The sequence below is a fragment of the Panulirus ornatus genome, chromosome 65 (genome assembly GCF_036320965.1).
Source record: "Panulirus ornatus isolate Po-2019 chromosome 65, ASM3632096v1, whole genome shotgun sequence".
NCBI lineage: Eukaryota > Metazoa > Arthropoda > Malacostraca > Decapoda > Palinuridae > Panulirus > Panulirus ornatus.
In genome coordinates this window covers 9,981,509-10,007,500 of record NC_092288.1, presented here as the reverse complement: position 1 = coordinate 10,007,500, position 25,992 = coordinate 9,981,509, and the positions used below count along the sequence as shown (strand labels likewise).

At 45.2% G+C, this 25,992-nt stretch overlaps 2 protein-coding genes across 3 annotated transcripts in view; one reads left to right on the top strand and one right to left on the bottom strand.

Moving 5' to 3' along the window:
- LOC139746472 (DBH-like monooxygenase protein 1) overlaps nucleotides 1-25,992 on the top strand; it is a 158,447-nt gene that overhangs the window by 53,975 nt on the left and 78,480 nt on the right. Inside the window, exon 2 of one of the 2 annotated variants that reach the window (XM_071657732.1) lies at nucleotides 8,026-8,183. The exons of the other annotated variant lie outside the window; for it this stretch is intronic. The gene's annotated coding sequence lies outside the window, so the exon portion shown is untranslated. The remainder of the gene's footprint in view (nucleotides 1-8,025; nucleotides 8,184-25,992) is intronic. 2 annotated transcript variants of the gene reach the window in all.
- LOC139746475 (charged multivesicular body protein 7-like) overlaps nucleotides 1-25,992 on the bottom strand; it is a 194,226-nt gene that overhangs the window by 143,656 nt on the left and 24,578 nt on the right. The window lies entirely within an intron of this gene.

Here is a 25,992-nt window from a genome sequence, read left to right as displayed (position 1 = left end):
TCCATACTTCACGCTCGGGAGAGCCAGGCCAAAGCTTTGCCTCTGCCTAATACCTGCATTGTCCCGGCCAGGCCAGGCCAGGCCAGGCCAGACCAGACCAGGCCAGGCCGGAGACCAGATGTGTTGGTGCAGCAGCAGCAGCAGAGGGCCATGGGGGTCTGATGGCCTCTCCCGTGCTCTATAGCTGGGGCTGGGCTGACTGACTGTTGATGTTATTGTGGTGGGAGGCGTCTAGGGCCGAGTACTGTCCGCCTCTTTACTCTTTTAAGTCTCTCTCTCTCTCTCTCTCTCCCTTCCTGCAGAAGACAGGGGCGTCATGATGTGTTATCCCACGTTGGCTGCCGACAGACCACCTCCAGCTGGCGATGAAGCAGGTGATTTTCTAGCGGCGCTTGTCTTGGCCACGACATTGAAAACCAGTAACGTTATACTCTGACTTTCGACCGATGACTGGCGCTGCCTCGCCCACCACCACCACCACTGTAATACTCAGATGGATCCGGCTGGCAAAGGCACCTTCCAATACTAGTGGCCACGGAAGAGCTACATACCCTCACGGACCATGGCAACTGTCCACTTTATTCACCACTTTCATGTCATCCATGACACAGACACCCTCACTGTCTGTTCCCCCCTCCACTCCACTATCGCAGACATGGGTTGGGGAAATCGTATTAGTGAGTGGCCGGAGGATGTGCAGGCAACCTTCCATCGTGGACGATCAGCAGTGTCACCCCCACATCCTCCGTCACTGTCCTCTCAGAGAGTCTGATGACATTACGATCGTCACTTGGCGGCTTACCCGTACCCAGCGTCAAGGAGGAACCACGACCTGCGCGGCGGAAGTCCCCATCCACATGGTTTCCTCAGCTATGGACTTGAATCTCGCCAAAACCCGGGGGACTTCCAGTCGAAAATCAAGGCCTCAGGCATCATACGTACATCCGGTCTAGCTCAGTGACCAGGAAAGACATTGTTTTGGTCAGTTTTCAGCAGAGCGATCACGTAACAAGCTACATTCCCTACGTCAGCCGTCATGCCAGCCCAGGTCAGCACGTCTTGGCGGCGAAGTACAGTAGGATATCAGGAGACGCCGCTCGGCCCATACAATGATCCTCATTGCCATAAATATCTTTTGCCAGCGATGTGTGTGTGTGGGTAGGTGGGATGGGGTGGGGAGACTTCGCTATCCAGACATTAAACTCCTCACTCCGCCAGTGTGTCTACCCTGTTCATCAACAGACTGCCCATGCGGAGGAAGAAGTCCATCTTGACTGCAGTGACTCCGCCGAGTGCACGCCCGTTGCACAGACCCCAAGATCATCACCCCTGGAGAACAACAGCATCAGGAAGTCGCGACTTCGACGTGGTGAGGGAGGGTTCATCTCGCTCTCGTCTTCTGTGGCGCTCGTTGATCGGTACATCCAGGACGGCATCGGTGTTCTCCCCTCCATCTGTCCCCTTGTGCTTCCCCGAGTCTCTCCGACATCCCTCCACCAGCAGAGCTCCCGTCCATCACTGGCGTCAGATCGTCAACATCCGTTCCTTTAACGCCCGGGGTCTTGACGCAGCAGCAGCAGCAGCAGACGTAGCGACGGTGCGTTTCCCCTGACTCTCCTCCACACGTATCCCGATCCCTCATCATCCGTCTGTCGAGACTTCAGGCTCTGACCGGGGCGCATCAGGCCGCCACACTAGCTCACAGATGTGTACATGAAACAGACCAAGCCAGTGAGTGGTGCGTCACACACCAAGTCGAAGTGAAAGACAAGAGAAATCAAGTGGTATCCCTTGACCCATCTGAGAACGTAGATGGTTTCGTATTTCATGGTCGATGTATACGTTCGTCTCTCTCTCTCTCTCTCTCTCTCTCTCTCTCTCTCTCTCTCTCTCTCTCTCTCTCTCTCTTCCTCCCTTCCCCCCGAGGCCTAATGGTATATACTTCCTGAACCTTGTATGCGAAATGCTAAGGGACCGGACACCGCTCTATCATGCTAATTACTAAATCATAACCTTCGTATTATAGGATTCACATTCTCGCATTCATTCCCCTGCTTGTAACGCGAGGCACTACGTCACGTAGTCATGGCAGGTATGATATCATTCATATGGATACTGGACGACCAGTCTGTCGAAGACGTGGAGAAATACCTCCCCTCTGTAGAAACAAGTTTGATCAGTGGGCCGACTGAGCAACAGAACGAACACACTCTGGCGGTACAAGAAGAGCTGTGTTGAGGGAGAGGCACAGGCAATGTGACCCACAGGAGCAATATGTTGCTTACCGTTGTGATCATCGGGTCTACTGATTTCTTCAGAGTCTTGTGTTACCACAAATATTATATGGTAGCAGAGGAAGATAATAACCAACATACACACATTCACATGCACACCTGGTTTAGGCTGGTGTGTGTGTGTACACACAGGAGTAAAAATGTAACACATACAAGGTTAAGATGGGGCAACACACACACACACACACACACACACACACAAACACACACACACACACACACACACACGTAATGCTGGTATAACCAAGACTTCATGGCTGGCTTAAAAAGAATATATATATATATATATATATATATATATATATATATATATATATATATATATATATATACCGGACGAGCAAACCCAAAAGATCATTTCTCACACCCACCTTCACCCTCACTCCCCCACAGATGCTCCTCACAGCTCCATAATTGTCAGTGAAGGAGACGGGTGCTCTGGAATGGATTACAACGCATTATGGAGAAAGTTCCGCCCAGCGATTATGTATATATATATATATTTCCGCTATACCTGCAGTCTACTGCAGGTCGTCTGGCGTACAGGATGACGTGAGCTGGAGGCTTGTGCAAGTCAAGTTGGAGGAGGAGCGATGGGTGCGATTACGTCTTAAATATCAATTTTGGTTCAGGACCCGTGATATAAACACATGGTACGAGACACTGATGAAAAATGAGAGGATGATGATGATAATGAAATATAATAATGATAATAATAATAATAATAATAATAATAATAATAATGATAATAATAATAATAATGATAATAATAATAATAATAATAATACTGATGATAATAGCAGTAATGATAATAGTAATAGTAATAGCAATAATAATGATAATAATAATAATAATAATAATAATAATAATAATAATGATTAATAATCATTTTACGTGAAGTAAGCCGTCACTATGGACTCAGCATATTCCATGAAAAAAAACATGATTCCCAAAAATTATGAAAAAAAAAATAAATAAAATCAATGAAAATTCAGTTGAGATTTTTTTTTTAATGTAAATGAAACAGTTTCAAGATAACAGTCTTGGCCAGTTGGTAACTGCGTCCTTGCAAGGTTTTCAACGGAAGCCAACTGTTATAACTTTGAGTTAAGGACGTGGACCTTAAACTTTTGGGTCTTGAAAGAAGGACGGATTATAATCCTTTCCTAACTCCCGAGGTTTAATCCCTCACACCAAGAGTAATCCTTTCCTTCGAAATCCACCCCAAAAATAGTAAACGTGGTATTACGAACACGAATTGTCTGGGGGTGGTGGTGTGTGTGTGTGTGTGTGGGGGGGGGGGGGGGAGGTTAAGGAGCCTGGTGACCTCTGACCTCAAGGAACAAGTCGGATCTTCCCTATCCCAAGAGGAAGACACGGGGCCAATGCTCGATGACGTTCATCCAAAATGAAATAATTGTGGAAATCACGCATGCGCCCCCGTGACCTTGACGATGTAGTTCCTAGATCTCATAAGTCACCAGGGATGATCCTTCCTTCCTAGTCTCCGAGGCAAATACTCGGGCCAAAATGTTGATGAAATCCATTGCGATCACCTCGGACTTATCACAAGAATTTGATATCTCCGAAATGCGTTCTCAGTGCAGCTCTGACCTTCACCTTTGACCTTTGGATCCCCGCAACTTATAGTATTCCCTGTTTGTTTATTTGCTTTTTTTTTTCCTCTAAATTGTTGTCATGCGTCGTTCTGGTGAAATAAGTCTGCAGGTTTTGCAGTTATCCTGAGCTAACTGAATTATCAACGAACGGGTGAACGGGGCTCGGGCCTGCCAGCCTGTTTTAAAGCCCGTTCACAAAAGAGTATCAAAAACTAGATTTTGCCGCTCCTTGATCATAAGCAGAAACGCCACCATTTACAGACGGCTGCATCAGGCCTGCTTCTTCACTATCATATCTCTAACAATGGAAGATATCTTCACTATCATATCTCTAACAATGGGAGATATCTTCACTATCATATCTCTAACAATGGAAGATATCTTCACTATGCCCTCGATAAAAATCAATGCATCTTCACTTTTTTATTTTTTAACCCACGGCGAACGTATCTTTGCACCACCACTGGTTAATTACTGGTTGGAAAAAAAGGATAGAGAAAAAAAGGGACACTGAGCCAAAACAACATGCTCTCCATTCTATGAAGGGAGACATAATAATAATCTTCACAATACCCTTCACTGAGCTGGATAAGCTCAAAGCCGGTCGCAACGTATTCCACGGACGCAAACACAGAGATACACTACACCATTATTATCTATTGTATATATGAATATATATATGTGTATATATATATATATATATATATATATATATATATATATATATATATATATATATATATATATATATATATATTGAGTATCCCTTAACCGATATCCCTGGGACCAGAAATGTCACGGATTTTGTATTTTGGAATATTTGCATATATATATATATATATATATATATATATATATATATATATATATATATATATATATATATATATCTTTTTCTTTCTTTTAAACTATTCGCCATTTCCCGCGTTAGCGAGGTAGCGTTAAGAACAGAGGACTGGGCCTTAGTGGAATATCCACACCTGGCCCCCCTCTGTTCCTTCTTTTGGAAAAATTAAAAAAAAAAAAAAAAAAAAAAAGAGAGGGGAGGATTTCCAGCCCCCCGCTCCCTCCCCTTTTAGTCGCCTTCTACGACACGCAGGGAATACGTGGGAAGTATTCTTAATCCCCTATCCCCAGGGATAATATATATATATATATATATATATATATATATATATATATATATATATATATATTGTAAGTCTAGACCCTGCTCATCCAAATATCCTTCATATCTAGACGACGAATTTGTAGTTTAGTCTCATCCCTGAATTCCGTGTTATCAGGACTGTTTCATTAATAAACGTCACTTTACTAGTTACACTTGCAATTTCGGGTCCTCCGAATCCCTGTCTTGCTTCCTGCCGCGGAGGGCTGGGAGAAAGGCGGAATGGCATTGCTCGGTGGTATAATCATCCATCTCCGTCATTTTTGTTTACATTCACAATTTTGGGGGCACAGTCTTTCCGCTGAACAACATATATTTTCCCAGAAATATATGACCCCAACAGCCAGCAATTTCTACCCATCCAAGGAAATGGATGAGTTATGGACAACTGTGTATAGGTGTTAGTTTTCATGCGTCTGCCAACTTCCTCGGCGTGTCTATATACAAAGGGCAAGACTGCCTTTTTTTTTTTTCTATAGCAATGATTAATAACATCTGAACTTTCGCACACGTTTCATTTTCTTTTTATCTACAATTCTCTTTTCAAGTGTGTTGCCCTGTGTCGCCAGGTTGACTCCACCCCTGGAGCAGACTTCCTTGTCCTGGACTCATCTGCCTGTAATACCTGGATCTTCGTTTGTTCGCATGTTGAGAGGAAATGTTCATTCCATGTGGCTGAAAAATGTTCCCCTCTCGGCTGGAGTGCCCCAAGGACTGGAACCTACTCCAACAAATGAAACTAGAGTGATTGAATATATATATATATGTATATATATATATATATATATATATATATATATATATATATATATATATATATATATATATATATAATTTCATTTGGTTGTCACAAATAATACTGATGAAAAGCCCTGTCATCCTAAAAATAGTAAATCTTTCCAAAACAATTATTCATCTGGAACTTATATATCTATATCTCTCTTTTCATCTATCTATCAATTTGTCTATTTCTTATCATTTTCATTTCATTCACTATTTTTTTTTCCACAAGTACAGGTGAAAAATGTGTGAAATATTTAATGATATATATGTCAAAAGTCAAAATTACAAAATATACGTTTAAAACAGATGAAATTAAAATCGTATGAAGTGTAGCTAGTCTATGAAAGTGCAGACTGTAGGCAGTGTATGAGGGTGTAGAGTGAAGGAAGTGTATGAAGGCGCAGTGAAGGCAGTGTATGAAGGCTTAATGCAGGTAGTGTATGAATGCGTAGTGTAGGTACTGTATGAAGGCGTAGTGTAGGTAGTGTATGAAGGTGTAAGATGTAGGCAGTGTACGAAGGTGCGATGCTGGCAGTTTATGAAGGTCTACAGTGTAACCAGAGTATGAAGTCATCCACTGAAGGCAGTGGAGGAAGGTGTACAACACTGCATAATGTACACATTCCCTGAAAATAACGTTATATGATATAGTGAATGCAGAGGTAGGTAAACACGTACCGCACCTACGGGGGCACGAGAGGCGAGATATGTTGGAACCTAATCCTGCCAACACTTCCGGCAGTAGCTGTAATATGTGAGACCTGATGAAAATGTGTGAATAACCGCCGGGGGGAAAAGGACAATATCTAACACTGTCTCCCCTGGTAAAAAAAAAAAAAAAAAAAAAAAAAATGATAACAATATCTCTACAACGTCGATACAATTGTAAGCAGACTTACATCACGTGTGTGTGTGTGTGTGTGCTTTTCATTTTGGTTCATGTAGTGTACACCTCCGGTTGTGAGTCTCATTATTCAATGGTGACCCGTGACTGGTGGTCGTAAAGACCATTCAGTGAATCTTCTCTCTTCAAAAAGTGTGGACAGGACCGCGAGTCTTTGCCTCGGGTTAGATCATCCTTACCCAATAGCCTATCCGTCTCTAAGCCTAGCTAATGAACAGACAGCTGGGCGAACATGGAGCCTAGTCTGAAATTGGTCAATAGAGTGATGGAAAACGGGCGATTTCTACTCGAAGGAAGACCAGTGAAGGTGTGTTAGATGATTAATACAATACATAGTTCACTATCAATACAATGAGGTCAATGTATACTTTAATTACGCTCTGTTTAATCATATAATGTCATCCATCACACTCTCTGGAATGTTCCCATGACGTCAGAGGGACAAGAACGAAATGACTTGATCACAAAGTTACGTTGACATCAAAGTCATCATCAACTGTGTAAGGATGATTCCGTCATTCCCGTTATGAGGACAAAATCACTTATTTTATCCCATCCCTTCACAACATACGGGCTCTGCAGACCCACTGGGAAATTAGGACACCTGGAGGGACGTGCACACGCCTCCCCAGGGGTAACCCCTCGGATTTAAGTCCCTTCAGAGGGAGCGAACTGATTTAAGACTAAACTATTAGACCTTCGAAGTAGTCTAAGACCCTGCAGGAAGGACGCTCGAACTCTCTCGAGGCGTCTCGCGCACTCTGGTGCCTTGTGATACGCCGTGGACACGAGCCATCGTACATACGTCGGAGTTATCGTACCGAAGGAGAATGTCATCGTGTTGACCTCACCACCACAACACAGTTCTCACCTCCACCGTCGTTGTGATACAGGGAATATTTGACCAGAATTATGGGAGAAGTTTCCAGCTAATTGATCTGATGAATGTTAATGGTTATGATAATCTACGTAGCTTTTAATACACTACTGGAGGGGGAGCTTTGTAGTTCGCCAATTATCAGTTGCACTATTTGAAATGCAAACCTGCAACACATCACAGTATTTGATGATGTAGAACTGTGACACATAACAATACTTGATATGAATATTCAATACATTCAAGTATTGTTTAATGTAAGTTTGCATCAGTAATAAGGATGAGTAGTTTTGGGGAACAAACATTTTGGTTTTTCCCGTTCACTATGACATATTTACGTTGCTATTTTAGCTGTGTGACTAACGCTCATGTCCAAACAGGACCCAGTCAGCCAGCCAGCCAGTCAACCAACGAGCTAGCTGATCAGCCAACTAGCCAGCCCAGCCAGCTAGCTAGTCAGCCAGCCAGCCAGCTAGCTGGTCAGCCAACCAGTCAGCTAGTCAAGTCATTCAACCAGCCTCACCCTCAGGCAGAACTGGTAAGTGCAGTAATCTCTCATTTACATCAGTGGCAAAGTGGCCCGCTTCCATATACAGAGAACCCTACTTCGACACCCCACACACACACACCCTCATCCGCTCACCCATCCACCCACACAAGATATATGCAAGCTATAGTCACTCCTCTTCCGTACGACCTACAGTAACACGTTATATATCCCCAACACTCTCACATTTATTCCCCTCCTCACACCGACCCTGTGCATCCGTACACCCCACACTCTCTCCCTCCTACCGAGACCACACCTACCCACAAACAACCCCCAGCAGCGATCCCACTCAGCCATGAGGAGAAATAGCATGAACCTCAGGCAGCTCAGACCAGCAATCTAATTATCCCTGGAAATTCATCAGCAGTTGGCACAGGGCGCAACTAGGGACGCTGGGTCACTGGTGCTGGGAGCGAGACCAGTGCTGGAGGGCCCCTTGGCTGTCTGTCTTGTCTGAGAATTTGTGTGGTTATAGAAGGAAAGTGGATCTCTGAGTAAGTCTGGTCTCTTGGAGGTGTGTGTGTGTGTTGTGTCCTTGGAATAGGGTGAGGACTTTGTGCATGTCTGTTTCTCATGCCACTGGTCAAATCGAGTCATGGAATGTGAAGTGCCTGAATATGGTTGCGTGTAGTAGTAAGGCTGGGGAGGTGTATTCCGTAGTATTGCTTGACAGGTGTTATATACTGGGAGTATCGAGGGTTTGGTTGTCTATGTCTAAGTAACTGCTGGATCTTTAGAGCCCTGAGAACTGTATCACTTTATGAACAGGAGTGATGGTGAGTGTAGATGGTACACATGATGGCAGAAACTGCATCTAAATGACTAATGCTCTCTGATGGTTGGACGATGGGTACTTCGATCTTCCAGGGGCGAGGGTGAACATCACCGTCTTGCAATGATAGCTGGGAGATGACCGGGGCGACATCATTACCTCCCCGTTTTGAATACACGAAGCATTACGTGTGACTGTGTAATCCTTTTGGTTTGACTCATGGCCCAGCATACCGGCCGAGGGGCCAGCTTGAGGCTTCGCTACACAAGAGAGCGGGGAGACATTGGCTCTTCTACGCAAGGTAATCTGTCGCAGAGTGAGGTCCCGATAGACAGACACACGTTGGCTGAAGGAGGGTGTTAGCTCCTCTCCTCGTTGTTGCAGCTGGTCCTCTCTTGGCGTACACGACCATCAGCGAACACTTCAGTCTTCATTACATTCCAGTCACTACTACCGTCCCATCCCCCAAAGCTCGTGGTGCCGGTGCAGCTTCCTGCACATCCTACACTCCCACGTACGGCTGGTGGTGAGGGGGGCGGCGGGCGGCCTGGAGGCAGAGCCGGTCAGTCCTGGCATCTCCCACAATCCCTCAATGTTCCATCAAAACTTTTTTAATTCGTTCGAAGATGAAGCCGGACGGCCATTTGTTTCCCCCCGTGGGCCAGGATGAAGGATATGAGGATCGAGAAGAGGAGGAGGAGGAAGCGGAGTGGAGGACTGTGGCCTGGTGTTATACGAGTGATGTAGTATGCGAGGAGTGTGTGTGTGTGTGTGTGTGTGTGTGTGTGTGTGTGTTGCCGGACTTCGTCTGCAAGTGGTTAGAGAGAGATTTGACAAGGCAATTTCATCGTCAGTGGACGGAAAGGAGTACGTTGTTGATGAGGAACATCTCATTCTTTAAGTAGTTCAAGAAATCCTTCCTCCCTGCTCCTGTGATGACACCAGTGGTCACACCGCGAGTGTAAGGTCATCCTCACCGAGGAGCTACACTCTCTCTCCAAAAGGAGACTATAACTCCCCTTCTCTTCTGATCGTAGCGTCGCCTCGGAGCTGCAGGAATCCCAGAAAATAGGATGCGAAAAACTTTTACAAAGTTGCATGACAGTAAGGAAAGTTCGAGGGGAGGAGGGGGGGAGATACCCTGGGGAGGGGATTCTCTCTCTCTCTCTCTCTCTCTCTCTCTCTCTCTCTCTCTCTCTCTCTCTCTCTCTCCCCCCCCCCCCCAAAGAATGCGAAGCTTCCTTCCCCGCGCGGTACAGATGGGTAAATCAGCATACAAACATACGACATATACACGCACGCAATTATTCACAAACACACACAGATGAGTTCGTACACGCCAATCAAAGATACAGCGTCATTTCGTTTTCTATCCCGGACGCTTAAGTTTTCGAAATGACACAACTTGTGATGATGTTTTTGCAAGTAACTGAGAGCTGCGGTGGCCACCTGCACGAGCAAATTTGTCTCATTTATTCTGTTTTCGTCTTGTGTTTTTCTCCTGCGGTCGCACTCGCTCAGACATCAGACGTGAACCAAGTAATTATTCCCCAAAAAAACCTCCGCCTCATTAGTGAAAAATTATGAGTGACAGGACGCAATTAACAAATATTAGAGGGCGCAGCTGAGGCAGAGTTTGTAAATTAATGAAGGGAAAATGATTCTGGCGCGGAGGAGGGAGGGAAGGGGGGTGAGGTGGGAGAGAGACGGGACGACACACCCCACCGCCACCGTTATCCCTGCACTTCACTCCTTCATGATGCACGAAGCTCCCGAGGGCGTCCCAGCGGAGGGACAGCCTGTCATTCAGGAGTGCGTCAGGACGTGTATCCACCTTCCCCGAAGTGCCTGATAATGCAAGACGTGCTGCTTGCGTCTCAGCTGGGAACCATTTATTTTCCCCCCCACCTCATTGGTGTTTTCGTGTATCTCTTTCGCAAATGGTGGAGACTGAGCCTGAAGGCGAGGATGCAGGGGTAAAAACACGTTGTTATACTGAACAAGGTGGGGTAAGCTCAGGGCGAGCTGCTGTAAGTGGTGTAGGATTAGATTACTGAGGGAGGTGAGGTGAGGCATTGTGAGATTGATGCAGGAAGGTGAGGCGGTAGGAGTCCCGTGGTGCTGGTGTAAGGAGCAGCAGGTGTTGCAGCAGCGCCGTGGGAAAAGTGCAATGTCATCTGGGTCTTGTGGTGCAACTATAGGAGAGGCGGCGTGCTGAGGTCCCAAGGCTTCACAGATCTGAACTAAAGCTGTCCACCCTACGTAAAGCTGAACACAAGTTGTCGACCCTACATAAAGGCGCACATTTCCACCCTACATAAACGTGAACACAAGTTGCTGACCTCAAATAAACACAAGCTGACGACCCTACATATAAAGCTGACGTCGACCCTTGTGACTTAGTGTACACTGGAGCGACTAATAAGACTTCCAAAATAATCATTACCAGTGGCGCACCGCGCGAGAAGCATGATGCATACCAGAGATGCGTCATAATTACAGACTCATTAAGGTTTTATACGATGACCCAACACGGGAAAGATAAGACTTCCCTCCTGGTAGTGCCTCCCTGGGTCTAGCCGGAGACTTATGAAGACGTGGGGGATCACGTCTTACGTCTTGCATTACTAAGTTACCGACACTATTTTCTTGGAACGATGGAAAAAAAAAAGAAAAAAAAAGCTCTTTTGACTCATAACAAGCACAGTCTCTCTCTCTCTCTCTCTCTCTCTCTCTCTCTCTCTCTCTCTCTCTCTCTCTCTCTCTCTCTAACAGTTCATGGCTGCTAATAGAAGCCATGTAGAAGGCATATAGAACCTAGTTCCACAGGGCATTAAAGGTAATATTAACCCCCTACCAACAGATATGTGAAGAGGAAACCCTTGTTAGATTTACCTTTGGCGCCCGAACTGTTGAGAGAGAGAGAGAGAGAGAGAGAGAGAGAGAGAGAGAGAGAGAGAGAGAGAGAGAGAGAGAGAGAGAGAGAGAGAGAGGTCCCATACACTGATCAGCGCGAGATTAGCTTGTGTGAGTGAAAGGTAAACGCATTTAAGATTGTCGTGAGCGGTGACATTAGGTTTGCCCAAGTTTGCTCCACAGTTGAAGGGAAGATATGTTGGCCGTGTGTGTGTGTGTGTGTGTGTGTGTGTGTGTGTGTCTTGCCTCTCAAGTAAAACCAGGTCATTTATTCCCAAGGAATGTGAGATGCTACATATCTTTGAAGGGATTAGCATTAATTAAAGCCGTAAAGAAGAACAATCTTGATAAGCGTGTGACAATTACATCGGCCATGAAAATGAACCCGGGCTCGCTCGTTACCAGGAATCGCCAGGGGAAACAAACAGGTCTTAGGGCCAGAGCTGAGGAGTGTGACCTGAGGTAGGTGTGTGTGTGTGTGTATGTGTTAGCTGAGACTGTGGCGCTGGGAGAGATCGTGGATACCAAGGTGTGCCCAGAGAACGTTAAGAGTCTAGTAAACGCGTTGGAGGATTGTATTTTGATACAGAGGGTCGGTTACAAGCGCGGGGAAGCGGGAGTACGAAGCGGAGGAATACATGAGTAAGACGGAGGAAGAAGGGTCGAGATGATATCGCGAACCTTAAACCATAAGCTGGTTTAAAACCCGAGACCCAGCAGGTGGATAGCTCCTGACTGTCAGCCACGGAGAAGGCAGCAGTGACCAGCTGTCAGCCGTGGGGAGCGCAGCGGTAACCAGCTGTCAGCTGTGGGGTGGGCAGCAGCGGTAACCAGCTGTCAGCCGTGGAGCTGGCTTGCAGTCTCTTGGGAATGGCGGATGGGGTGACTGGATGGGGATTCTAGTGCTGTTTGCAGATGTCACGGCTCTGGTGGCGGACTCGGGTGAAAACACTGCACAATCTGGTGAGTGAGAGTGGGAGAGTGTGTGTGATGAAAAGAAGTTGTGAGTGATTGGGATTAAAGATAAGATTATGAGGTTTAGCTGGAGAGAGAAAGAGAAAGACAGGTTGGGTTGAGTGTGAATGGAGATAACGTTGAGGAAGTGAAGTATATCAGATACGTTGGAGTGGCCTTGGAAGAGACCATGGAAACTGGAGTGAACCAGATGAGGAGGGCGGAGGGGACAAAGGTCTTGGATGTATTCACTAACAGTGGGTGTGCAAAGGTGGTATACGTCTCTGCATTCACTTGGTGTTATCCCTCTCCCTCTTTCATTCGGTGGCATACCCTTTCCTACACTTGGTGGTGCTTCTCTTTCTTCACTTGGTTTACTGCCTCTCACAGGAGCGGATATTTACTTAGGCAAGCGCTATACTCATGTGGCAGGGATGAGCTGTATTCACTAAGTGTGTATTTTACTCACCTCTGTGGAATGTTGGAGGCCGCTATAATCGTGTGGCTGTCGTGTCACCTGCCTCTCACCGCAGATAAAAGCCACTAGTCATTGATCCACTCGTCCATCCTCATCCTCCACCCACCCACCTGTCCTCACCATCCACCCTCACTCTCCACCCACCCACCTGTCCTCACCACCCACCCTTATCCTCCACCCACCCACCTGTCCTCACCATCCACTCTCACTCTCCACCCACCCCACCTGTCCTCACCATCCACCCTCATTCTCCACCCATCCACCTGTCCTCATCACCCACCCGTCAACGCCCACCACCAAGCCTCTACCTCCCAGCTGCCCACCGACGCATGCCACCCACCCACCCACACACCAAGCCACATTACACTCTCCCACACACTAAAGATCCTTCTACTTTAAAACTTAAATACTGCAGCGGCTGAAAGCATGACGAACTCTTCCTAGTCTAGCTGGCCTGGCTGTCCAGACATAGGTGCATGACCTGAGTGTTCCTGGTTGTATGTCATTCCTCACGTGTAACACTGCCATTCTGTTAGAGAGGCAGTGCCTCCCAACAGCCTGATCAAGTAAATGTTCCCTACGTGTGTCTTCTAATGAGAATACATTACCCTGTAGTTTGTTATGTCTGGAATCTCCATACACACATCCAGTATCCCCTCCTTTGTATGTCTGTTAATTAATTCAGAAGCCATTAATGGAGGTTATTAACTCAACCCCACTCACCCATATGTAAAGTTTTTCAGACCATATATTCCTAATCATCAAATCCCTTTTCAAAGCACAGTTCGACATTGTGTCCCCCAAGCCATCCAGTTGTACCGTCCACTGTAACTTCACACACTATTGTATTCAGATCCCCTATGACGAGGACTCGAACCCTTCCATTGAAAATACTGAAGCACTCATGCAGCTCCTCTAAAAACATTCCACTGTCTTCCTTTTTCCTCCCGCTACTAGATACATAAACAATGACTAGCACCCCACTCTCGTAGTCTAACTTTCATTCTCACCCACATCCATCATGAACTTACTTTCTCCCACTTTTTAACGCATTCCCACAGCTTCTTCATCAGAAGTGCCGCCTCTTCCTGTGCTCTTTCCCTCTCATTAGTCGTAGACTTTACCGCCAGGAGTTTTCCAAATCATTGCACTCCACACTTCCCTTTCCGTGTGATTTCACTCAGGGTCAGAACACCCGTATTTCTCTTCTCAGTCACCTGTCCCTCCCTTGTCCTGGTGTTGGTTACATCCACGCACATTCAGACACCACTCACCAATCCCCTCTTGTCTTTGATATTTCAGCATATCGTTTGAACAGTGGTAATACATGGAGAGTTGAGTTTTCAGCTCCCGAGTCCTGCTTATTATTATCATCATTATCATTATTATTAGTCGCTTCTTGCGGCTGATGATGAACGGGTATGGAGGAAGTAGCGAGAGAAATTGAACTTGGAAAAGAGGCTTCTGTGCAGAGATACTTAGGAAGATTGAGAGAAGTGTGATATTAAGATGAGAGTAAATGAAACAAGGGCAGTGGACGAGGAATGGAATGTATTCTGAAAATCAGAGCTTACACATGCAGGTGAAGTATGTGGTAAGCAGAAGGTGGGATGTGGGTGTACGAGATAGGGTAGTGATTGGTAGAATGAGGAAGTTAAATTGCGAGTAAGAGAAAAAATGAAGAGAATGGACGGGACCTGAAGGAGAAGAGTGTGAGTGACTGGGAGATATACAAGAGTAAGCGACAGGAAGTCAAGATGAAGGTAGAGGAGCCTAAAATGCTTGCAAGTGAGAGAGAGATAAGGTGAGAGAGTATCAGTGAACTTAATTGAAATAAGATAACTGGAAGGAGAATAACTAGAGAACAGATAGGAGCGACAGTGATGAAAGAAGATGGGAAGCGGTAACAGGCAAAGAAAATGTGAAAAAAAAACAGATATAGTGAGTATTCTGAAGGACTTTTGAATGCCAGATGATAAAGTCTGGGATATGGTGTGTTTGAAACGAGGTGGTATGCAAAGCAAATGGTCTGGTGAAATGAGAGCAGGTGGTGAATGCCTTGCATAAGACAAACTGCGGCAAGTGGCCAGAAGTGGACGATAGACGGCAATAATTGTTCAACCAACCTCACAGCTGCCCCCCTAAGCCAGAAAAATTCACGAAGGCTTCACCGCTGACGTCCTGAAGCTGCATAATGGAGTCCACCGTGGAACCTGTTCTGTTTGTCCAATCTTTCATCAACTTCTTCATGCTTGGCTTTCAGTCTCCTCTTACAGAGCACAGTGTCAAAGTCCTCTCATAGGCAGACGGACCAACAATTACATCAAAAAGCAACAATTTCAAAACGCTACATCATGCAGTCAAAAGACTTAACTCATTCAGAATGTCTAGATATGCTCACAGAAATTTACTATGAATCCATCATACACTAACCTGTACCCTCCCATAACCCTTGACGTTCAACCACTTCCAGCGAATGAAACCCCGAGCAAAGTAGGTGTCTCGTAAGACACGCACATAACACTCACGAACCACACTACAAACAGCAACCAACAGGCTTGGAACACTTACCAGCGACAGTGCAAGATGAGAAAAGAATTCATTAGTATCCCATATAAAAATGTATTCACTCCATTATGAATAGATATAAAAGACGTTACCCCTACATTACACTTGCAACATCCTATACTAACAGGAATTAACACTTCCCTTGACAAACGCAACATTCACAAAACATACACACATTGTATTGAGTCAAAACATGTACAAAATCAACTGCCTTCCCGATCCAGTCTTACAACTCCCTTCCAACAAACACACTCATCTGAAACTACTCTCCCCAGGCATGTACGAGTTATGCTTTTTCGTCTACGTTCTTGTAAGCAACCATCTCCTTAACAATACAAATAACAGATTCAACACAACACAAGATCCCCTCGTGCCCAAAATGCAACTCTCATATTGCAGACATTTGCTCCTCAACTGTCTAGCTCTTACACACACACACACACACACATACACACACACACACACACACACACAGAAAAAATATCATTGCACTTCTTGTTCTGTGATCCAGCCCAGTGGATATATATATATATATATATATATATATATATATATATATATATATATATATATATATATATATATAAATATATACATGTTTTGTACATGTTTTGACTCAATACAATGTGTGTATGGATATATATATATATATATATATATATGTGTGTGTGTGTGTGTGTGTGTGTGTGTGTGTGCCTAGGCGTCCTTCTCTTAAGATCCTCCGAGCACCTGCCCATCAGAGCTCTCTCTCCCCTTGCCTTGGCCGGCAACACGAACCCTCTGAACGTCAGCAAAGAGCGCTCCAGAGGCTAAGATTGGCTCCTGGTGCGTTCGTCAGGTGGGTTGAGGGCCAGCAGGATAGTCCTTTCATGGCCTTTGAGTCTCAGATGTACCCCGAGCTGGTATGGCAGTAGCCTGTTGTTCTCTGCTAAACTACGGATCTAGATTTAATGTTTATGTTATGGTGTGTGCTTCATTAAGTTTCTTTTTTATGTTGAAGGTTCCAGTCAAGGACAAAAGTCCACATCAAGGCCAGGCCTTAACTGAAATAAAGGATTTTGAAGCGGAAAAAGAAAAGGCGAGGGAAAGTACTATTTATGAACCTTTGAGGACATGAAAGCCTTGTCTTTTGAAATGTGCCTGGTCATAGGTATTAGAAAAGACATGAGAAAGTGGAGAGTTCCAAAGCTTCGACGTGTCGGGAAAGATACAGATATCAAAACGGCCCACCCCAGTCGACGTATGAGTTGTTAACGATAGTCCCGTCGCAACTCTCATTTCTCGCTGCCGGGTCAGGAGTCTTGATTTGCGTGTAAGCACAAGAAAGAGAACCACTGCGGGAGCAAAGTGCACACTAGGAGATGTGATTCACTGCTGTGTTGTTCTCTATATTGAGTCGTATCATTACTAATCAATGTAACTGCAGACGGGCAGTGTTCAAGAGCCCGAAACGTCTCATTGTATTTCGAGAAAAAAGGGAAAATAGATTTAGGACATTTGATTCACCTTATCTGATGAAGCAAAATGTGTGAGGAGAAAAGAAAAACTGAAAATAACAACAACAGAAAGCTAGTAAATATGCGTTGGTCAACAACAAACGGTGTATCAAATAAAATGATCTGTCTGGTGTCTATATTTTCCTCCATTTGTGATTTGTTACTATTCGCTTCTGAAGATGTGTTGAAATACACGAAAGCGCTTAAGCAAATTTTCCTGTTTTGATTCTCCTTCGTGGTCTACAAGTTCATCTGTGATTTGGCAGTCTGCTTCGTGAATACATCATATATTTCTTTTATTATTATTATACTTTGTTGCTGTCTCCTGCGTTAGCGAGGTAGCGCAAGGAAACAGAGGAAAGAATGACCCAACCCACCCACATACACATGTATATACATACATGCCCACACACGCACATATACATACCTCCACATTTCAACGTATACATACATACATATACATACACAGACATATACATATATACACATGTACATATTCATACTTGCTGCCTTCATCGACTTCCGTCGCCATCCCGCCACACATGAAATGGCACCCCCCCTTGCGCGCGCGCGCAAGGTAGCGCTAGGAAAAGGCACTCAGCCTGTAGCTGTCATGTGTAATGCACCGAAACCACAGTTCCCTTTCCACATCCAGGCTCCACAAAACTTTCCATGGTTTACCCCAGACGCTTCACATGCCCTGGTTCAATCCGTTGACAGCACGTCGACTCCGGTATACCACATCGTTCCAATTCACTCTATTCCTTGCACGCCTTTCACCCTCCTGTATGTTTATGCCCCGATCGCTCAAAATCTTTTTCACCCCATCCCTGCACCTCCAATTTGGTCTCCCACTCCTCCTCGTTCCCTCCGTCTCTGACACATATATCCTCTTTGTCAATCTTTCCTCACTCATTCTCTCCATGTGACCAAACCATTTCAATATATATATATATATATATATATATATATATATATATATATATATATATATATATATATACGTGCATTGCCCGTAACCCAGAGATGATAATCACAAATAGTAATGACAAATGTACACACACATAAAAGATATGAGGTGAATATCGCCAAGCCATAACTGGATGACTTAAGAGATATGGGAAGGGAGAGAGAAGCAAACAATACAGTCAAAAGGCAAATAACGGGAGACATCAAATGAGGCAAGAGGACGGATCACCTCCCACCCACCAGTGCAGCACAGGTAAGGAATCTTTGAAGATGGCAGTGTTAGACGGAGAAGATTGCCTAAAAATCCTGTTGGACTAGTAGTAAATGGTAAAGGGTTGAAATCCAAGGATGGCACCAGGGAAAGTGCACCTGATATTGGTGGCATCGTTGTGAGAAAACTTTCTTAACGAGCTACGGTCTCACCTGCTCTATCCAGGAGGGATAAATAGTAGCATAGAGGGTGAGAAGAAGACAAAGGAGGAGGAGCAGGAGGACTGACCGTCTTAATAAGATGGTGAGTTGAACAATATATATTGGGAAGCGTAACTGTAGGTAAGAAGTACTTTATGATGTTGATCGTATATAACCCACCAGAGAGAGAGAGAGAGAGAGAGAGAGAGAGAGAGAGAGAGAGAGAGAATGAGCGGTAAAGTAATGCAGGAAAGTTAGACAAGTCATCAACATATCAATACGGCTGGATTTTACGCCCGGGGTCGTTATGTACCAGACACCTGTAGTGACGTGATGCCTGCAGGCCAGTGAATGTGTTGTTTACAGTCCACTGTGTGAGGTGCGGTACCGCGAGACCAATACGTGAGATCAGTTGAAGTTAAGTACTGAGTGTTCAGAGGGGCGTGGGCAGGCAGCGCGGTGCCCTGTGTCTGACCATGGTGGAAGTGGCTCTTAGGGGATCCTCTCCCAGTGACATTCTTCCTATTCTTCTTCTTTTCCTTGTGATTCTGTTTTCTTTCAGTTTGGAATCTTTTTTGCAACTCCTCCCTTTCCGTCGGTTCGTCTGGGCATCGTCCCATCAGCGAACTGTTCTCCAGAGGATATATTGCTGGTCTTTCTGCAACTGATTCCTTCCTTCGAGTTTCTCGCCCGTCAGTAAACTGCACCTTGAAAGCGAGGTCCCTCCGTAACAGCCAGTCTGTTTCCCTGTCACACATACGTCTTCCCAACAGCGACCCCTCTCCATCCACCAGATTAGTTCCCACACTCGCCAGTTTTACTTTTAAGCAGAAGATACTGAGCAACGAACCTCTCTCTCTCTCTCTCTCTCTCTCTCTCTCTCTCTCTCTCTCTCTCTCTCTCTCTCTCTCTCAGGGGGGTTTATCATCCTACTTGTTTATCTATGTAGCGGTTCCTACCTGGCTCTACAGTGTACTAGAGAACCCACGTCCCGGTTCCTGCTTGGCTCTACAGTGTACTAGAGACTGTGGAGGACTACATGAAGAACCTACTTGGCTTCGATTCCCTACCATGAACCTTGAAGGCGATCTCTCTGCTCTCTGCTGGGAGTGCATTCCCTCCTTTCCATGTCCCAGCCACATAATTTGAGCGTCATGCGTGACTCATGAGTGTGACATGCCTGAATTTGAGACCATGTGTGGCGTGAGTCTTCCGTACCCAGAACTTCGGCTCATATGCAAATAGCGGGTCTCAGTGACGCACGCCTGAAGTCATGGGGAGTTTGCATGTCTGTAACACGTATGAACTCCGGGGTCGCACAGCTTACAAGTCATAGTGCTGGGGTGGGAGGAATACACGAGGACTGCCATTACCAGAGCGAGTCTCGTCCATACTAGAAGCGTAGGGCGCTAGACACCTGCTCCCTAGCGAGAGCAAGGCACCAACTCTCTAACAAGAGCAAGGCATCTGCTCTCTAACAAGAGCAAGGCACCTGCTCTCTAACAAGAGGAAGCACCTGCTCTCTGACAAGAGAAAAATACACACGTAATAATGATAATGGTCATACTATACTGCTACTATATCTGCGACCAATGATAATAGTTAATGCGTATGCATTTACTGACCTCCTAGGGAAATAGGTACTTCTTGAGCCATTGGTCAGCTGACCCTAGTTGTTAAACTTGACACAGAGACTCTCAGTGTGCCGTAAGGAAAGGCTTAGGGTGGATCAAAATGCTGCTTCAGTAGACATTAATCAAAAACACCAGGAAAGCGTACAAGACAAGGACCACGGAGGGTTATGTACTGTGTACATGACGGGCAATCCTTCCTGTCTCGCTTACTACTACACCTTGTTGGTGATTGGGGCTGCAGGTGTCTCCCGGGCATGAAATATGGTCGAGCATGAGCATTCTTGTCAGCCCTGGTCTTCTTCCTATTGCGTCGACCAGAGTGCAAATGTCTGGACGACCTATTTCTTGCTCCGTAATACACTATGGCAAAGAGGAGTTGAAATACCTTGTTGGGCCGTCACTGGGAAACAAGCTTGTGTGGAATGGTTGCTTTGGTGGGGCAGAATATCAAGGTCCTTCATCCTTCGGAATTCGCTGGGTGGGTAGAGAAATTCACTGGCGAAATATAGTCTCTCAGGAGCTGGGTCCGAAGCATTGCAAACCCCCGATCAGCTGGACCAGCCTGGTGTCTGGCCAGATGAGGTCCTCCTCGATCACCTGACGACATCACCTGCCACGTAGGGGTATGTCGAGGGTCACCTCCCGACCCCACCTCGCCACAGCCGTGCCTGCGGCAGATGACCCCATCTCGCCACAGCCGTGCCTGCGGCAGATGGCCCCACCTCGCCACAGCCGTGCCTGCGGCAGATGGCCCCCACCTCGCCACAGCCGTGCCTGCGGCAGATGACCCCCACCTCGCCACAGCCGTGCCTGCGGCAGATGACCCCCACCTCGCCACAGCAGTGCCTGCGGTAGATGACCCCCACCTCGCCACAGCCGTGCCTGCGGCAGATGACCCCCACCTCGCCACAGCAGTGCCTGCGGTAGATGACCCCCACCTCGCCACAGCCGTGCCTGCGGCAGATGACCCCCACCTCGCCACAGCAGTGCCTGCGGTAGATGACCCCCACCTCGCAACCGCCGTGCCTGTGTCAAGTGTAACGCTTCCCCAAAGCGTCAACTAAAAAATTGAAACTGACTTGTTTATGTTCGTGTTGATGAAATATCTTTCGTATTTCTTTTTTCTGCCATATATATATATATATATATATATATATATATATATATATATATATATATATATATATATATATATACATATTTTTTTTTCTTTTTCTATCCCTTAAGCGAGAACAAAACATTTTCCTCTGCATTATTCTCTGACGTTCTCTTTTGCAGTCTGCATTTCTGTTGTTACTTTCTCTATTTCCTCTTCCACTCTATCCCTCCTCACTCTTTCTCATCCATCAACACGTTCTCCTTCTCTCCTGGATTCTCTCTCTCTCTCTCTCTCTCTCTCTCTCTCTCTCTCTCTCTCTCTCTCTCTCTTCTCCTCGTTTATCATTATTCTTCTTTATATTCACGAATTGTAACTTTACCTTCGAGAGTAATTCTTATTCTTTATTGCTTATTCCATAGTCAGTTCTGTTTACTTCGTCTCTCCATTCGCTTCGTTTTCTCTTATTATCGGTCTTAGACGTTTTACGTATCTTGCGTACCTTCTTTTTACAATATTTCTTCTACTTGTAACAGGATGATGAACAAGTTGTGACGCAATGTCACATGTTCACAGAACATTTGGGATATGTTTGTGTAAAAGTTGAGGAATTGTAGGCACCCAAATTCTCTCACAAAAAGATGGTAATGTAGAAAGAAAAGCGAATATATATATATATATATATATATATATATATATATATATATATATATATATATATATATATATATATCACATAATCCCCTCCAACAGCAAGGACTCGAACCCGGGACCTCTTGCGTGGTACTTGGGATCGCTAACTACCATGCAAAAGGTCCCTTGTTCGAATCCTTGCTGGAGGGCATTATGTGTTCTATGAAAGTCCAGCAGGAGATTTCTACATAAACATAAAACATTTTCAAATCATAATCATGTTTCTACCCTGTCTGTCACTTTGAGAGAAAACGGGACACATAAAAACGCTTATCTTGACAAGAAAGCCCGAGGAACATTCCTCGTCTCTTCTGCATACACATAATTAATACCTTATCATCAAAGGTTTCACTGCAGGATTACAGTTAATGCCAGTGGTATCATCAGACCAGCTCGCCGCGTCCCCCGGTCACTCGGTCCAGAGGGATCGACGGTATACTGATATAAATCTGCCACGACGACAAAGGCGACGCAAAGAAACGTGTCAGTCAGTCAGTCAGTCAGTCGTGGATCTGAAGCGAAGTCCGGGCGATCTGAACACACTCGGACGCAGGTCGAGCGGCAGTGAGTCCACGAACTTAAAAAAAAAAAAAGTAAGAAATATATATATATATATATATATATATATATATATATATATATATATAACAGGTCGACCCCGACCCTAAAATGAAGAAAGGAAGTGGGAAGCGAGAGAGAGAGAAAGAGAGCAAATCTTTGAGGGATATCGTGGGCGCTTTGTAAGAAAAAGGGGCGGAGGGAGGAGCACTCCACCAACAGGTAGGTGTTCCAGCTTGGGACATGATGGGAGATGAAGAGGAGCACCTGAGTGGTGGAGAATGGGAAGAACCCCTCTGTTGTTCCTGGCTATATGCTGGCAGTGGCTGGTCTCTGACCAAACCCCCCCAGCAACCAGCTCTCAGGCGGCTCTCCTCTCCCATTCGCTACGCAAATAAGCCAGACATTCTGTGTTGTATGAATAATAAGTTTTTCTGTTGTATTCGTAAGAATGATGAAAGGCTTCCGGGCTAAGCTGTTCTCCTACGTTGATGAAAAATGGATAGAAAGTACTGCCGGGCAAGACGTGAGGCCCTCCCGGATTCACTGTTCGTCGGTGATGTTGTTCGCTGACAACTGAACTCAATGGAATGTACTCTGAAGAAAAATGGACGGCGGAACTTTCTGAACGCAACCTCGCTCCGAAGAGGGGCTTTTTCTTGGCATCATGACCTCACTGTGACCCACACAATACATACGCCGCGACCTGCACGACCCCACAGTGACCTTCTCCACGACCCCACACCATATATGTGTGTGTGTGTTTACGCAATAATAACAATACAGAGCTTATATAAACCAACGAACAATGGGCCTACAGAGAGGAAGGGGGTGGTCAAACGAAGTGTTTTTATACAAACGAAGGAATAAAGATAGTTATACAGACTCCTTGCCTATCGAAGGGAGTCGCAGTGGCTGGTATGGGACTATTCTTGTAGCGGTCTGTACCAGCTCGCGTGAGTGCGATGCCGTTGCACTACCGAACTGCAACTTGGGGACAAAGTACTTCAGGTGGTTGGAGGTAACGTTGGCGAGGATGGTGTGGTAGACAAGGGGAAAACGGGAGTGACATGTCATTCTCGTTTTCTCCTTGTCTACCACACATCAGGAGCAGCTAGAAAAGGTGCAGAAAATAGCTATCAAACCCATAGTCGGTGTGTCTTAGGCTAAGGATAAGAGCTACCACACCATCCTCGCCACCGTTACCTCCAACCGCCTGAAGTACTTTGTCCCCAAGCTGCAATTCAAGGATGCAACGGCATCGCACTCACACGGGTTGGTACAGACCGCTACATGAATAGTCCCATACCAGCCACTAGATCTTCATTCCTTCATTTATATGAAAACTGCGAAGTATGAAAGACGCGTAAAATGTTTCTACGATGAAATTCAAGGAATCCAAGTATCTTGAAGGCACATACGTCTACGTCTGTGGATATATACAACATTGCCCTCTGAACTCTCATCTCTACCAAACTGATCCTTTACAGTCAATATCCTCACTGTTTCCTTCCATCTTGTCCTGATAACAATCTTATTTCCCGACCCTTTCATAACATTCATATGCAGCTTGACCAGAATATATTCTTATAACTCTACCACAATATGACTGTATTCCCTTGGTTTGGCCTACCTCCTGTGGCACTATTCTTGTATGCTCTTCTCTGATTCTCTCTCTCTCTCTCTCTCTCTCTCTCTCTCTCTCTCTCTCTCTCTCTCTCTCTCAACACCCTCATCGTAGATTACACATAGCTTCCATCCTGATACCTTCTTCTGTTTCCTTTAATCCTCCCTTCTATTTCGAGTGGTAAGTAATCCTTTATTTTCTCTCTCTAAGTGGAGATCTGCTGGTAAAGTTTTTCTTTTGGTTTAATGCCATCGGACCTGAAGACTCTATCCAATTTTGACGGTAAAGTCCATCAACTTTAATCTGATTGGCTTTCCCATTACCCTCGTCCCTGAACCTCATTCCTTAATGAATTTACTTCGTTCTTTATCGGCCTTACAACCTCCTGCTTCCTTCTTTAAGCTGTGCATCATCTTAATCTGCCCATTTATCAACTCCTCGAGCTCAGGTGGGTATGCAACCTCATCTGGATGTTTGATGTTCCAACCTATGCCATGTCCCTCTCTCCAGACCGTGGAAGACTGGGAGCTATATGTATATATATATATATATATATATATATATATATATATGGACTGCTTGACTATTATATTAATTTCAATCATTTTTGGTCTACTTGGGTTCTATTCATGCATTTCAATCCCTTCCTCAGGTGTCGTTCTTCCACTTGGCTGAGTCTTAGTACTGACTGACACTGCGTGCAGGTTTGCTCTGTAGGTCATGAGCATAACGACAGGTGTTGATGATATTTCGGTTGGTGATCACAACTTGAGACTTAATGACCCTGGCAGTTGATAGGACTAAAGGCCAGCAAACCAAGCGAGTCTACGTTTTCCACAAATGCGATTCAACATTTCCTTGTTTCTGACTGCCGCTACCTCGATGACTCAATGTATTCGAACGTTCAGAAAGGTGTGAGTTGATGGAGGGTTCTTTTGCACATTCCAACACGGTAACCTGGGGACATCTGGTCCCTCCTTCCTTGTGTTAACACTGAACATCCGCAGTACAAATGTGTTTTCTTCCCACCCTGACAATATTGCCGTAGTGTGTGAAATACTCTGTCATTCCTCGCTCACCGGACATCAACAAGCTTCGTAGTTGTGTGTTCACAAATAAATGTTTTAACCATACCCAACTTTTAGGTACTCCAGAAAGTACATTTGCACGTACACATTCACGTGTGTGTGTGTGTGTGTGTGTGTGTGTATGTGTGTGTGTGTGTAGGTGGATGTTTGATGTCAGTATGTAATATAGTATCCAGAACACGCATCAACATCTTTACACCCATAGTTCTTATGGCTTAGAATATGGATGTATGAATACACACACTGTGTTTCAGCGTATTTCGTGAGTCTCTGTCCTTTAATAGGACTCTACTGATCGGACATATACTATAACATAAGTAGATTCCATGTCCCATGTCCACCAACACTCATTTACGAGGATGTGAACATCTTGGAAGATTATGATGTAGGTTTGCAATCCATAGCAGCAAACTTGAAGATCCAGGTGTGGAATCCTTAGTCACAAGTGTGAAAATTCAGCTGCATATCTGGATTCCAAAGGCATAAGCTTGAAGATTCAGGCTTGGTTCTGGAATCCATAACTGCAAGCGTATCTTC